Here is a 13,538-nt window from a genome sequence, read left to right as displayed (position 1 = left end):
CATGAACCAAATGGACTTAACAGATATTTATAGAACATTCTATCCTAAAGCAAAAGGATATACATTATTCTCAGCACCTCATGATACTTTCTCCAAAATTGACCATATAATTAGTCAAAAAACAGGCCTCAACAGAGAGAGAAAGGTAGAAATAATCCCATGCGTCCTATAATACCACCACGACCTAAAGCTGGTCTTCAATAAAAATAAGGGAGGAACACCCACATATACGTGGAAGCTGAACAATGCTCTACTCAACGATAACCTGGTCAAGGAAGGAATAATGATAGAAATTTAAGACTTCTTAGAATTTAATGAAAATGAAGGTACAACATACCCAAACTTATGGGACACAATGAAAGCTGTGCTAAGAGGAAAACTCACAGCTCTGAGTGCCTACAGAAAGGAAAAGGAGAGAGCATACGTCACCAGCTTGACAGCACACCTAAAAGCTCTAGAACAAAAGAAGCAAATATACCCAGGAGGAGTAGAAGGCAGGGAATAATCAAACTCAGAGCTGAAATCAACCAAGTAGGAAAAAAAAGGACCATAGAAAGAATCAACAGAACCAAAAGTTGGTTCTTTGAAAAAATCAAAAATTGATGAACCCTTAGCCAGACTAATGCGAGGACACAGACAGTGTGTTCAAGTTAACAAAATCAGAAATGAAAAGGGAGACATAATAACAGAAACAGAGGAAATTCAAAAAATCTTCAGATCCTACTACAAAAACCTATATTGAACAGAACTGGAAAATCTGGAGGAAATGGACAATTTCCTAAACATATACCAGGTACCGAAGCTAAATCAGTAACAGATAAACCATTTAAACAACCCCATAACTCCTAACGAAACAGAAGCAGTCATTAAAGGTCTCCCAACCAAAAAGAGCCCAGGTCCACACGGGTTTAGTGCAGAATTCTATCAGACCTTCATAGAAGACCTCATACCAATACTATCCAAACTATTTCACAAAATTGAAACAGATGGAGCACTACCGAATTCCTTCTACGAAGCCACAGTTACTCTTATACCTAAACCACACAAAGACCCAACAAAGAAAGAGAACTTCAGACCAATTTCCCCTATGAATATCAACGCAAAAATACTCAATAAAATTCTGGCAAACCGAATTCAAGAACACATCAAAACAATCATTCACCATGATCAAGTAGGCTTCAACCCAGGAATGCAGGTATGGTTTAATATAAGGAAAACCATAAACATGATCAATTATATAAACAAACTGAAAGAACACAACCATATGATCATTTCATTAGATGCTGAGAAAGTATTTGACAAAATTCAGAACCCCTTCATGATAAAACCTGGAAAGAATATTAATTCAAGGCCCATACTTAAACATAGTAAAAGCCATATATAGCAAACCAGTAGCTAACATTAAACTAAATGGAGAAAAACGTGAAGCAATCCCACTAAAATCAGGGACTAGACAAGGCTCCCCGCTCTCTCCCTACTAATTTAATATAGTTCTTGAAGTTCTGACCAGAGCAATCAGACAACAAAAGGAGGTCAAGGGGATACAGATTGGAAAATAAGAAGTCAAAATATCACTATTTGCAGATGATATGATAGTATATGTAATTGATACCAAAAGTTCCACCCGAGTACTACTAAAGCTGATAAACAACTTCAGCAAAGTGGCTGGGTATAAAATTAACTCAAATAATCAGTAGCCTTCCTCTACACAAAAGAGAAACAAGCCGAGAAAGAAATTAGGGAAACGACACCCTTCCTAATAGTCCCATATAATATAAAGTACCTCGGACTGACTTTAAGCGAGCAAGTAAAAGATCTCTACAATAAGAACTTCAAGCCTCTGAAGAAAGAAATTGAAGAAGACCTCAGAAGATGGAAAGATCTCACATGCTCATGGATTGGCAGGATTAATATAGTAACAATGGCCATTTTACCAAAAGAGATCTACAGATTCAATGCAATCCCCATCAAAATACCAATCCAATTCTTCAAAGAGGTAGACAGAACAATTTACAAATTCACCTTTAATAATAAAAAAACCCAGGATAGCTAAAACTATTTTCAACAATAAAAGGACTTCAGGGGGAATCACTATCCCTGAATTCAAGCAGTATTACAGAGCAATAGTGATAAAAACTGCATGGTATTGGTACAGAGACAGACAGATAGACCAATGGAATAGAATTGAAGACCCAGAAATGAACCCACACACCTATGGTCACTTGATTTTTGACAAAGGATCCAAAACCATCTAATGGAAAAAAGATAGCATTTTCAGCATTTGGTGCTGGTTCAACTGGAGGTCAACATGTAGAAGAATGCAGATTGATCCATGCTTATCACCCTGTACAAAGCTTAAGTCCAAGTGGATCAAGGACCTCCACATCAAACCAGATACACTCAAACTAATAGAAGAAAAAGTGGGGAAGCAACTCGAACACATGGGCACTGGAGAAAATTTCCTGAACAAAACACCAATCACTTATGCCCTAAGATCAAGAATCAACAAATGGTACCTCATCAAACTACAAAGCTTCTGTAAAGCAAAGGACACTGTAGTTAGGACAACACGGCAACCAACAAATTGGGAAAAGATCTTTACCAATCCTACAACAGATAGAGTGCTTATATCCAAAATATACAAAGAACTCAAGAAGTTATACCGCAGGGAGTCAAATAACCCTATTAAAAGATGGAGTTCAGAGCTAAACAAAGAATTCACAGCTGAGGAATGTCGAATGGCTGAAAAACACCTAAAGAAATGTTCAACATCTTTAGCAATAAGGGAAATGGAAATCAAAACAACCCTGAGATTTCACCTCACACCAGTGAGAATGGCTAAGATCAAAAACGCAGGTGACAGCAAATGCTGGCGAGGATGTGGAGAAAGAGGAACACTCCTCCATTGTTGGTGGGATTGAAGACTGGTACAACCGTTCTAGAAATCAGTCTGGAGGTTCCTCAGAAAATTGGATATTGAACTACCTGAGGACCCAGCTATACCTCTCTTAGGCATATACCCAAAAGATGCCCCAACATATAAAAAAGGCATGTGCTCCACTATATTCATAGCAGCCTTACTTATAATAGCCAGAAGCTGGAAAGAACCCAGATGCCCTTCAAAAGAGGAATGGATAGAGAAAATATTGTACATCTACACAATGGAATATTACTCAGCTATCAAAAACAATGACTTTATGAAATTCATAGGCAAAGGAATGAATCTGGAAAATATCATCCTGAGTGAGGTAGCCCAATCACAGAGGAACACACACGGTATACACTCATTGATAAGTGGCTATTAGCCCAAATACTTGAATTGTCCTAGATGCACAGAACACATGAAACTCAAGATGGTTGATCAAAATGTAAATGCTTCACTCCTTCTTTAAAGGGGAACAAGAATATCTTTGGCAGGGAATAGGGAGGCAACGATTAAAACAGAGGCAGAAGGTACACCCATTCAGGACCTGTCCCACATGTGACCCATACACATACAGCCACCCTATTAGACAAGATGGATGAAGCAATGAATTACAGGCCAACAGGTACCGGATGTAGCTCTCTCCTGAGAGACACAGAAAGAATACTGCAAATACAGAGGCGAATGCCAGCAGCAAACCCATGAACTGAGAATGGGACCCCCTTTGAAGGAATCAGAGAAAGGACTGAAAGAGCTTGAAGGGGTTCAAGACACCATATGAACAACAATGCCAAGCAACCAGAGCTTCCGGGAACTAAGCCACTACCCAAAGACTATACATGGACTCACCCTGGGTTCCAACCTCATAGGTAGCAATGAATGGCCTTGTAAGAGCACCAGTGGAAGGGGAAGCCCTTGGTCCTGCCAAGACTGAACCCCGAGTGAACGTAATTGTTGTGGGGAGGGCGGTAATGGGGGAAGGATGGGGAGGGGAACACCCATATAGAGGGAGAGGGGGAGGTGTTAGGGGGATGTTTGCCCGGAAACCGGGAAAGGGAGTAACATTCGAAATGTAAATAAGAAATACTCAAGTTAATAAAAAATAAAAAATAAATAAAATCTAAACAGCAAAAATAAATATATAGAGTGATAGATTATAGATTTATAATAGATAGATAGATGATAGATAGATAGATGATAGATAGGTAGATGATAGATAGATAGATAGATGATAGATAAAATTACTAATTCTATGCAACAAAGATGAAATAAAGAAATACACTTGAGGAAATGAACACACCTTCCTGACTCTGTGTATGAAGTGAGACCATGATGGAGATATTATAATGAAAGTGAAAATATCCAAATTTTGACAAGTCATGGACAAAGAAGCATAAGTACAAAGATACTCTTCAGAGGCCTGCCACACAATTACATTTCGGTAAACCTGTCTCTGAATAACTACCAAACCAGAACATCTAGGGACCAAAGCCATCCATAAGGCTAAATTACTATGAAAAAACACAATCACCAAAAATCAGGACTATATGACCTCTTCCTGAAAAGCTACCCTACTACGGGTAGCCCTGTAAATCATAACACAAGCAAAGCACAAGAAAACATCAATGTATCCAATTCTACAAAGTTGATAACCCCTTCAAAGAGAAAATGCATTAATGCTTAAAGAAACACAGCAAAAACAATCAAACAGGTAGTGGTCTTTAAAGAGAAAACAAACAAACTCCTTACAGATAAACAGAAAAATACAATTATACCAATTAAGAGACTTGAAAGTAAGACGCAAAAAAGGAAACATGAATTGAGGGAATCCTGAATTTGGAAAAATTAGGGAAGGGAATAATCCTCACCAACAGATTATAGGAGTTGGGAGGAAGAACCTCAATTGTAATAGGAAAAAATGATATACAAAGAGCATTCATAGAGCATGTTTAGTCTAAAAAATTCGTAACACAAACATTTAGGAAATAGATGATACCATGAAAATAGCTGATCTAAAAACAATAGGAACAGAAAGTAATGCATTCCACCTCCAATGACCAGAAATATTCTCAACAAATTCATAGAAGAAAGCTATCACAAACTAATGAATATGTGCATATAAACTTATAAGAAGCTTAAACAATACAAATTAGAACAGAAAAGAAAATCCTAATTGCACATAATGATCAAAACATAAAATTTACCAAAAAGGGAAAAATATTAGAAACTGCAGGGGAAAATGTTGGTGTAACATATTTATACATGATTTCCCAATACAGACACTAAAATATGAGGGTCCTGGAAACCATGAGTATTGTGATAATCTTCTAAGAAGTACTAAAATAACCACATTTTGGTCTTCCTTCTTCTTGAGCATTATATGCTGTGTGAATTGTACCTTGGGTATTCCAAGCTTTGGACTAATATCCACTTATCAGTGAGTATATAACATATGTGTTGTTTTGTGATTGGGTAAACTTACTCAGGGTATTTTCTAGTTCTATTCATTTGCCTAAGAGTTCCATGAAGCCATTTTTGTTTGTTTGGTTTTTTTTTTTACATTTATTGGATAGTTTCTATATTTACATTGCAAATATTATCCTCTTTCCCAGTCCTGCCTTCCACTATCTCTGCTTCCCCTCCTTCTATGAGGATGCCCCCCCCCCACCGTTTCAACTTCAACACCCTGGCATTTACCTACACTGGGGAAAGGAGCCTTCACAGAACCAAGAGTTTCTCCTCCTATTGATGACAGACTATGTCACTCTCTGCTACATATGTGGCTGGAGCCATGGGTCCCCCCATATGTACTCGTTGGTTGAGGTTAGGCCCTGGAAGCTCTGGTGGGGTATGGTTGGTTGATATTGTTGTTCTTCCTATGGTGTTGCATAGCACTCTATTCCTTCAGGCCTTTCTCTAGCTCATCCATTGGGGTCCTAGTGCTTAGACTGATGTTTAGCTGCAAGCATCCTAATCTGTATCAGTAGGGCTCTGGCAGAGCCTCTTAGGAGACATTCATATCAGACTCCTTTCAGCAAGCACTACTTGCTGTCAGCAATAGTGATTATACATTTATTTCTCCATCTTTATTAAATTGGGTATTTCTTATTTACATTATAATTGTTATTCCCTTTCCCGGTTTCCAGGACAACATCCCCATAATTCTTCCACCTCCCCTTCTACATGGGTGTTTCCCTTCCTATCCTCCCCACATTACCACCCTCCCCACAACTATCCCGTTCACTGGGAATCAGTCTTGGCAGGACCAAGGGTTTCCCCTTCCACTGGTACCCTTACTAGCCTATTCATTGCTACTTCTGCAGTTGGAACCCAGAGGCAGCCCCTGTATAGTCTTTCCATAGTGGATTAGTCACTGGTAGCACTGGTTGGTTGGCATTGTTGTTCATATAGGGTTTCAAGCCTCTTCAAGCTCTTTCAGTCCTTTCTCTGATTCCTTCACCAGGGGTCCCATTCTATTTTCAATGGTTTGCTGCTGGCATTCACCTATGTATTTGCCATATTCTGGCTGTGTCTCTCAGGAGAAATTTACATCTGGTTCCTGTCAGTCTTCACTTCTTTGCTTCATCCATCTTATCTAGTTTGGTGTCTGTATATGTATGGACCACATGTAGGGCAGGCTCTGATTTGGCGTTCCTTGCACCTCTGTTCTAAACTTTGCCTCCCTATCCCTTCCCATGGGTATTCTTTTTTTCCCTTTTAAATAAGGAGTGAAGCATCCGCATTTTGGTCATCCTTCTTGAGTTTCATGTGTTCTGTACATTTAAGGTAATTCAATCATTTGGGCTAATATCACTTATCAGTGAGTACAAACCATGTCTGTTTTCCTGTGATTGGGTTACCTCACTCAGGATGATATTATTCAGTTCCATTCATTTGCCTGTGAATTTCATAAGGTCATTGTTTTTGATAGCTGAGTATTATTCCATTGTGTAGATGTACCACATTTTCTTTATCCATTCCTCCGTTGAAGGGCATCTGGGTTCTTGCAATCATCTGGCCATTATAAATAAGGCTGCTATGAAAATAGGAGAGGAGCATGTTGTCTTTATTATGTGTTGTGTAATCTTTTTCATATACGCCTAAGAGAGGTAAAGCTGGGTCCTCAGGTCCAATTTTCTGAGGAACCTCCAAACTGATTTCCAGAATGATTGCACCAGTCTGCAATCCCACCAACAAGGGAAGAGTATTCCTCTTTCTCCACATCCTTTCCAGCATCTGCTGGCACCAGAGGTTTTAATCATAGCCATTCTTACTGGTGTGAGGTGGAATCTCAGGGCTGTTTTGATTTGCATTTCCCTTACGACTAAAGATGTTGGACATTTCTTTAATGCTTCTCAGCTATTTGGCATTCCTCAGCTGTGAATTCTTTGTTTAGCTCTGAACCCCATTTTTTGACTAAAATAAACTTTTATTAAATGTCAGAAGAGGTTTATATACAGTTGATAAATTCTTTACAAAACAGTTGCCAATTTAATTCTATTTTTTTAAATTCCTGTACAGATTTGGAAATTTTTCTGTGAAATAAGTCTATAAAATATTTCAGAAAGCATCAGGATGCTAATTTTAGGCAAAATAATGTTTACAGTTAAATCTTTGTGAAAAGCAAGGTTCTTAAAGACTCTTGTTCTATATCCAAATGACCAGAAAACAAAAACATTAAACACAGAACCAGACAATCTAAGTGACTGAAGAAACAATAGGATTCTGTAAACTTCTGTTAATTCATCGGAAACTTTTGCTACTGTTAGCAACAATGGCATTATCCACAGCTGCACTCAGGGAATTTTGTGACATCTGTGGCAATGGCACTGATAGATGCAAATAAGCCATCAGAAAGAAGCACCTCATATTTAAGGGACATCAAGAAGAGTGAGCCATTTCTAAATGTCTCAGAGCTGAGTAACAGTGCTGTAGTAGTATCATCAGAAATTTTAAGTTCAGAATAGGACAGGAACATGTAAGTAGCCAGTAGTTTGTTTGTTTTTTTTTCTTCCTTTTTTTGTTTTTTGTTTTTTTGTTTTTTTTTTTTTTTGGTGCTGAGTGCACCCCGAGGTTTAATTTCAAAGCAAAACTGTGCTGAAGAGCACCCACCCAATCCATGAAGTTGGATTTAGAAGGCAGAAACCCAGCTCTTGAAGGACCAACCTACCTAAAAGACAGGAAGCAACCAGCAACTTCCTCATATTTGGAATCACAAGGAATTTTAAAATTCAGTGTTTTTTCAGGTTTTTCCCCTGAGTTATGAATGTTTTTTACATAGTCTTTAGTGTAGCAAATGTTGTTTCAAGTTGTACACACATTGCTAGGGTTCTGGTGCTGAAAATAGAAGCTATCTCTTAACAAAGTAAAGTGATGGTGGTTACATGCTCTGTGAGAATCTTTGGTATGATGCACATCTGCAGAAGCCTCCTTCCTGTGTTTCCAATATACTCTTGGATCTTCAAGTTATTTTTAAAGAAGAAACCACAATGAACAGGTAGACCATCCTGCATTGCTGTGTCACGTATTGAACATCGGATTTCCTGCAGAGTTTGGTACCGCTCCAATAAGTGATCCCCACAGATGTTATCTACCTGACAAGCTGGATCAAGACACAATTTTCTTCCAAGAAATTTTTCTACATACCCAGTAGTTGCTTCTCCTGAAACATGCACAAACTTCTTTTCCAATGGCTTAAAATGTCCTCTGTCTTCATTAGCATCAATGAACTCAACATCAATAAAACATCAGGTGGAATACAAAACACTGACTCTAGGATTTTCTGGGTTCTTCCTTTGTTTGCAGCGACTGGCTGTGTAAGAGCAGGCTTAGGGACTTCTAGACCTCTTTCTTTATAGAAGTCGTGCTTTTGCTTTTTTCCTCTTTCCGCTAGATTGATTACTAATTTATATACTTTGTCTTGTAACTGCCGGTCCAACCTTATATTATAAAGAGGCTGAGTCTGGTGGACTACTATGTTGCATTTGGGGCATCTGTTGCTATAGTAAAAATGTCTCACAATGCAGCTTTTACAAAAGGTGTGGAGACATTCTGCAATAGTGGTGGCATGTATCAATTAACCTTTGCGAATGGAGCACAAGATGTAGGGCGTCAGCTCAGTCAGGTTCATCAGGCTCTTCTCCTGGTCCTAGGAGTTTGCACATCCGGACTCCAGACTCAGAGAGAAGTGGCTCATCTCTTCCTCCTGGTCTTTCTCCTCCTCCATCTCCTAATCTTCTTCCAACTCCTCATCATAGTTCTCGAAGTGGACTCACAAGAGGCCCAGACTGTGCTCTGGCTCCAACTCCAGGGGCGGATTGAGAACAGCCGTGTGTGCCCGCCTGGGCCAGGGACACCGGGACCGCCTCACCATCAAAGGGCGCCTGGATGAGGGCTGGCAGAGAGGTGGGAGGCTTAGTTGGTGGCAGCATGGCCTAGGCTCTCTTGGCCTCGGAGGCGCGCTTGTTATCAGTGGCATCCATCTCAGCCTCCTCCATAGAGGGGACCAGAAACCAAGCTAGTTGAGCGCAAGGCGAGGGGAGTCCGGTGGCTACCCTGAACCGCATTTTTCTTTTTTCTTTTTTTCTTTTTTTTTCTGGAGCTGGGGACCGAACCCAGGGCCTTGCGCTCGCTAGGCAAGCACTCTACCTCTGAGCTAAATCCCCAACCCCTCTGAACCCCAGTTTTAATAGGGTTATTTGTCTCCCTGCAGTCTAACTTCATGAGTTCTCTGTATATTATGGATATGAGACCTCTATCAGTTGTAGGATTGGTAAAGATCATCTCCCAATCTGTTGATTGTCGTTTTGTCCTAAAAATAGTGTCTTTTACCTTACAGAAGCTTTGTAGTTTTAAGAGATCCCATTTGTCAATTCTTGAACATAAAGAATAAGCCATTAGTGATTTGTTCAGGAAATTTTCTCCAGTGCCCATGTGTTCGAGATTCTTCACCACTTTTTCTTCTATTAGTTTGAGTGTATAATGTTTGATGTGGAGGTCCTTGATCCACTTGGACTTAAACGTTGTACAGGGTGATTAGAATGGAACAATCTGCATTCATCTACATACAGACGTACAGTTGAAACAGCACCTTTTGTTGAAAAGAATCTCTTTTTTCCACTGGATGGTTTGGCTCCTTTGTCAAAAATCAAGTGACCATAGATGTTTGGGTTCATTTCTGGATCTTCAATTGTATACCACTAGTATATCTGCCTGTCTCTGTATCAATATCATAAACTTTTCATCACTGTTCTTCTGTAATACTGCTTGAGTTCAGGGATAGTTATTCCCCAGGAAGTCCTTTGATTGTTGAGGATAGTTATAGATATCCTGAGTTTCTTGTTATTCCAGATGAATTTGCAAATTGTTCTGTTTAACTCTCTGAAGAGCTGGATTGGATTTTTGATGGGGATTTCCTTGAATCTGTAGATCTCTTTGGGTAAAATGGCCATTTTTATTATATTAATCCTGCCAATCCAGGAGAGTAGGAGATCTTTCCATCTCCTGAGGTCTTCTTCGATTTCTTTCTTCAGAGGCTTGAACTTCTTATTGTACAGATCTTTTACTTGCTTGGTTAAAGTAACACCGAGGTATTTTATATTATTTGGGACTATTATGAAGGGTGTCGCTTCCCTAATTTCTTTCTTGGCTTGTTTCTCTTTTGTGTAGAGGAAGGCTACTGATTTATTTGAGTTAATTTTATACCCATCCACTTTGCAGAAGGGTTTTATCAGGTTTAGTCAGTTCTCTGGTAGAACTTTTGGATCACTTAATATACTATTGTATCATCTGCAAATAGGGTTATTTTGACTTCTTCCTTTCCAATCTATATTCCTTTCATATCCTCTTGTTGTCTGATTGCTCTGTCTAGGACTTCGAGAACTATGTTGTGTCACGCCCACCTCGACTGGCAAGGAAGACACAACACCATTGGATCCTTCTCAATCAGCCTTTATTGCAGGAACACCTTATTGATGATACGGGGACCCCGGGGAACAAAGGCACTTGCCTTAAGTACAAAACAGACGCCATGGCTAAGAACTTGTCCTCTGGGGATTGGTGGAATAAAGACATCTTATTAACACGCTTATCAACTATGACCTAGTAAAGATGTCAGAAGAAAGCTAAGGGTGGTAATAATACAAGCGACCACTAGATGTCAGTGCTATAAATAATTGCTCCCAACATATCCCTCTTTTTTGTTTTATTAAAAGATGAGTCCATTAGGTGGAGGTAGTGGTCTGAGAGAGATCAGACATGCCTCACAGAGTGCCCAGCTCGGCCATGACGAGCCACTCTTGCAGTTTGGACTGCACCCCAATGGCTAGAGATGACTGAAATGTACAACACACCGTTCTGGGCTATTGGTGTGTTAATAATAGGGGAGAGACAGAGCAGAGGGGCATGGGACCGGCCTGAATGTACAAACAGGGCGGGGCCACCTCTGTCCAATGACTGGTCTAGATCTGGGTGTCACGTCAATACACGTCATTGCTCCTGTCTTAGGTCATTCCTCTCAAAAACTCGGCCTTACCCATCACTGGAAATTAACCCTATTGCCACCGGGCTCCTGGCTTAGGTTGGACCGAGCCTGAGGAAAGTTGCCCGTCTCTGGATACAATGACTTCACATGACAGTGACAAAATATGATCTAGGGAGAACTCTCAATCTTTCAGAGAGGCCAGCCACACACTGGGAGAAGCACCGCTCTCAATGGCCGCCATAGCCTGGTAAACAATCGCTTTGTGTCTAGCATGCTCTCGTAAACGGCAAAAAAGGCATAGACATACTCCACATCCCAAGAGGACAATGGCCCCCCAGGCAAACACGCTGGCCCATTCTTTGAAAAATGAGAGAGCATTGGTGATCCAAGAGGTGAAATCCCCAATCGAGATGGGTTCCATTCTGGTGTTGTTAAGGACAGCAATCTGCATCAGCAATTGTCTCGATTATTGTTCCGCTTCCATGGACCAGTTTCCTTTCAAATAATTTGAGATTTCTTTGCTCTGTTGAGAATACTGAGAAAAGTTAGCTTTCAATGGAGTAACACATAAGCCTCTAAGAGAGGAAACGCAGGACAGCTGCGTCATATGATATAATGCCTCAATTTTTTCTTGAAGCAGATCTATTTGTTGGTTAGCTAATAGAAAGCCAGATGCCAAGTGGGCATTGAATTCTTCTTGTATCTCCAATGCTACTGTGGTTCTTTCTACAATCTTATTGATAGTCTCAGCCATCTGTATTTGATTAGTCATAGCAATCACGGCTGTTGTAGCTGCAGCGGCTGATAGTACGATGGCTGAAATTATAGCTGCCGTAATACCAAAATCCCTTTTAGTTCTTAATAAATGAAGTATGGGAAAATCACCTGGATTTGCTACTACAGGGATAGGCACAAAGGAGGGAATCTTTACAATCACTGCAGTATCATTGGTGCCATCCCAGCATTCAGCTAAATAACAAACTACATCAGAGCTATTGCAATTTAAAGCATTATCACTTGCATTAGCGCTTATCAGAAAAAAGAAAGGTGGCCTAACACATACTGGAGCGCCAACAGCGGCATCATTAGCTATTAGGCTATTAATCTTAACACCTACTAAACTTGTATTGTTATTGGTTCTAGTGGCTGAAATGTTATATAATGTAAATTCTTCACCTAATAATCGAGCAAAAGGAGGTAGAGATATGTATGCTCCCTGCTCATTAGATAATACCCATTGATACCAGGGCCAAAAATTACGTTTGCCAGTTTTATTTCTCTTCCTATCATATAGGGCATTGCTAAGAGGAGGGGAAAATTCAAATCCCGGTAGGAATTGTTTAGGTCTATGGAACGGACTGTGACATGGAGTAAATTTAGGTGGAAAGGCTTTATATGGGGAGCAAGTAGGTAGGACTCTACGACAGGTAGAGTTAACCAGTGTGCGAATGCGTTGCCCCGGGAGTGATGGAAAGCTACCATTATACATCATAATCAAAGTTGTAATGTATGAATTAGCAGAATTATTAATTGACGTATCTCCATTGCCTGAAGAGGCTCCTTGTGTAATTTTACTCAGAGCAGCCTGGATGGCTCCAGTGCCCATAGCATGGTTGCTCACAGGATTTAACCAGTTTGCCAAAGTGGTCCTTCGCAGCCATATACAAGGCTGGGAGGAATTCTTAAGAGTGAAACATAAAGTATGTAACAGTGAAAGATTAGTGGCAGTATATCGTTGAGGCAATTCTCCACTAGGCACTATACAAGGAACATCATGCAAACAGGATGTGGAGAAAAAGGTTGGCAAAACCATAGAATTGCTATTAACTGGCATAAGTACTGGCCAGGATCTGGCGATAGCCCACAGCGTGAGTGAATCAACCTGGATTACCATTCCCAGTAATAATAGTAGGGTTCGTAGTCTCATCTTCACGAATAGCAGGAAGCAGTTTGCGAGTCAAACGTTCAGGCACCAAGATTGGATTGTCTTGATTCTGTGGAAAGACACAAACAGCTCCCCTAGATCTCGAAATTATGGGATCTGGGCCACACCATTCACCAGTTAAGACATCCTTCCACTTTACATCTGCATAAGTCATGGGTTTCGTGGCTGCATGACGATCTGCAGCAGAG

The 13,538-nt window shown here is 40.1% G+C and overlaps 1 pseudogene; it reads right to left on the bottom strand.

The window, feature by feature from the left end:
- Positions 1-8,280: 8,280 nt before the first annotated feature.
- Pcgf6-ps2 (polycomb group ring finger 6, pseudogene 2) lies at positions 8,281-9,420 on the bottom strand (annotated as a pseudogene).
- Positions 9,421-13,538: the final 4,118 nt, after the last annotated feature.

Source organism: Rattus norvegicus, chromosome 7 (assembly GCF_021556685.1).
Source record: "Rattus norvegicus strain SHRSP/BbbUtx chromosome 7, alternate assembly SHRSP_T2T, whole genome shotgun sequence".
NCBI classification, from domain to species: domain Eukaryota; kingdom Metazoa; phylum Chordata; class Mammalia; order Rodentia; family Muridae; genus Rattus; species Rattus norvegicus.
This window is presented reverse-complemented; position numbering and strand designations above follow the sequence as displayed.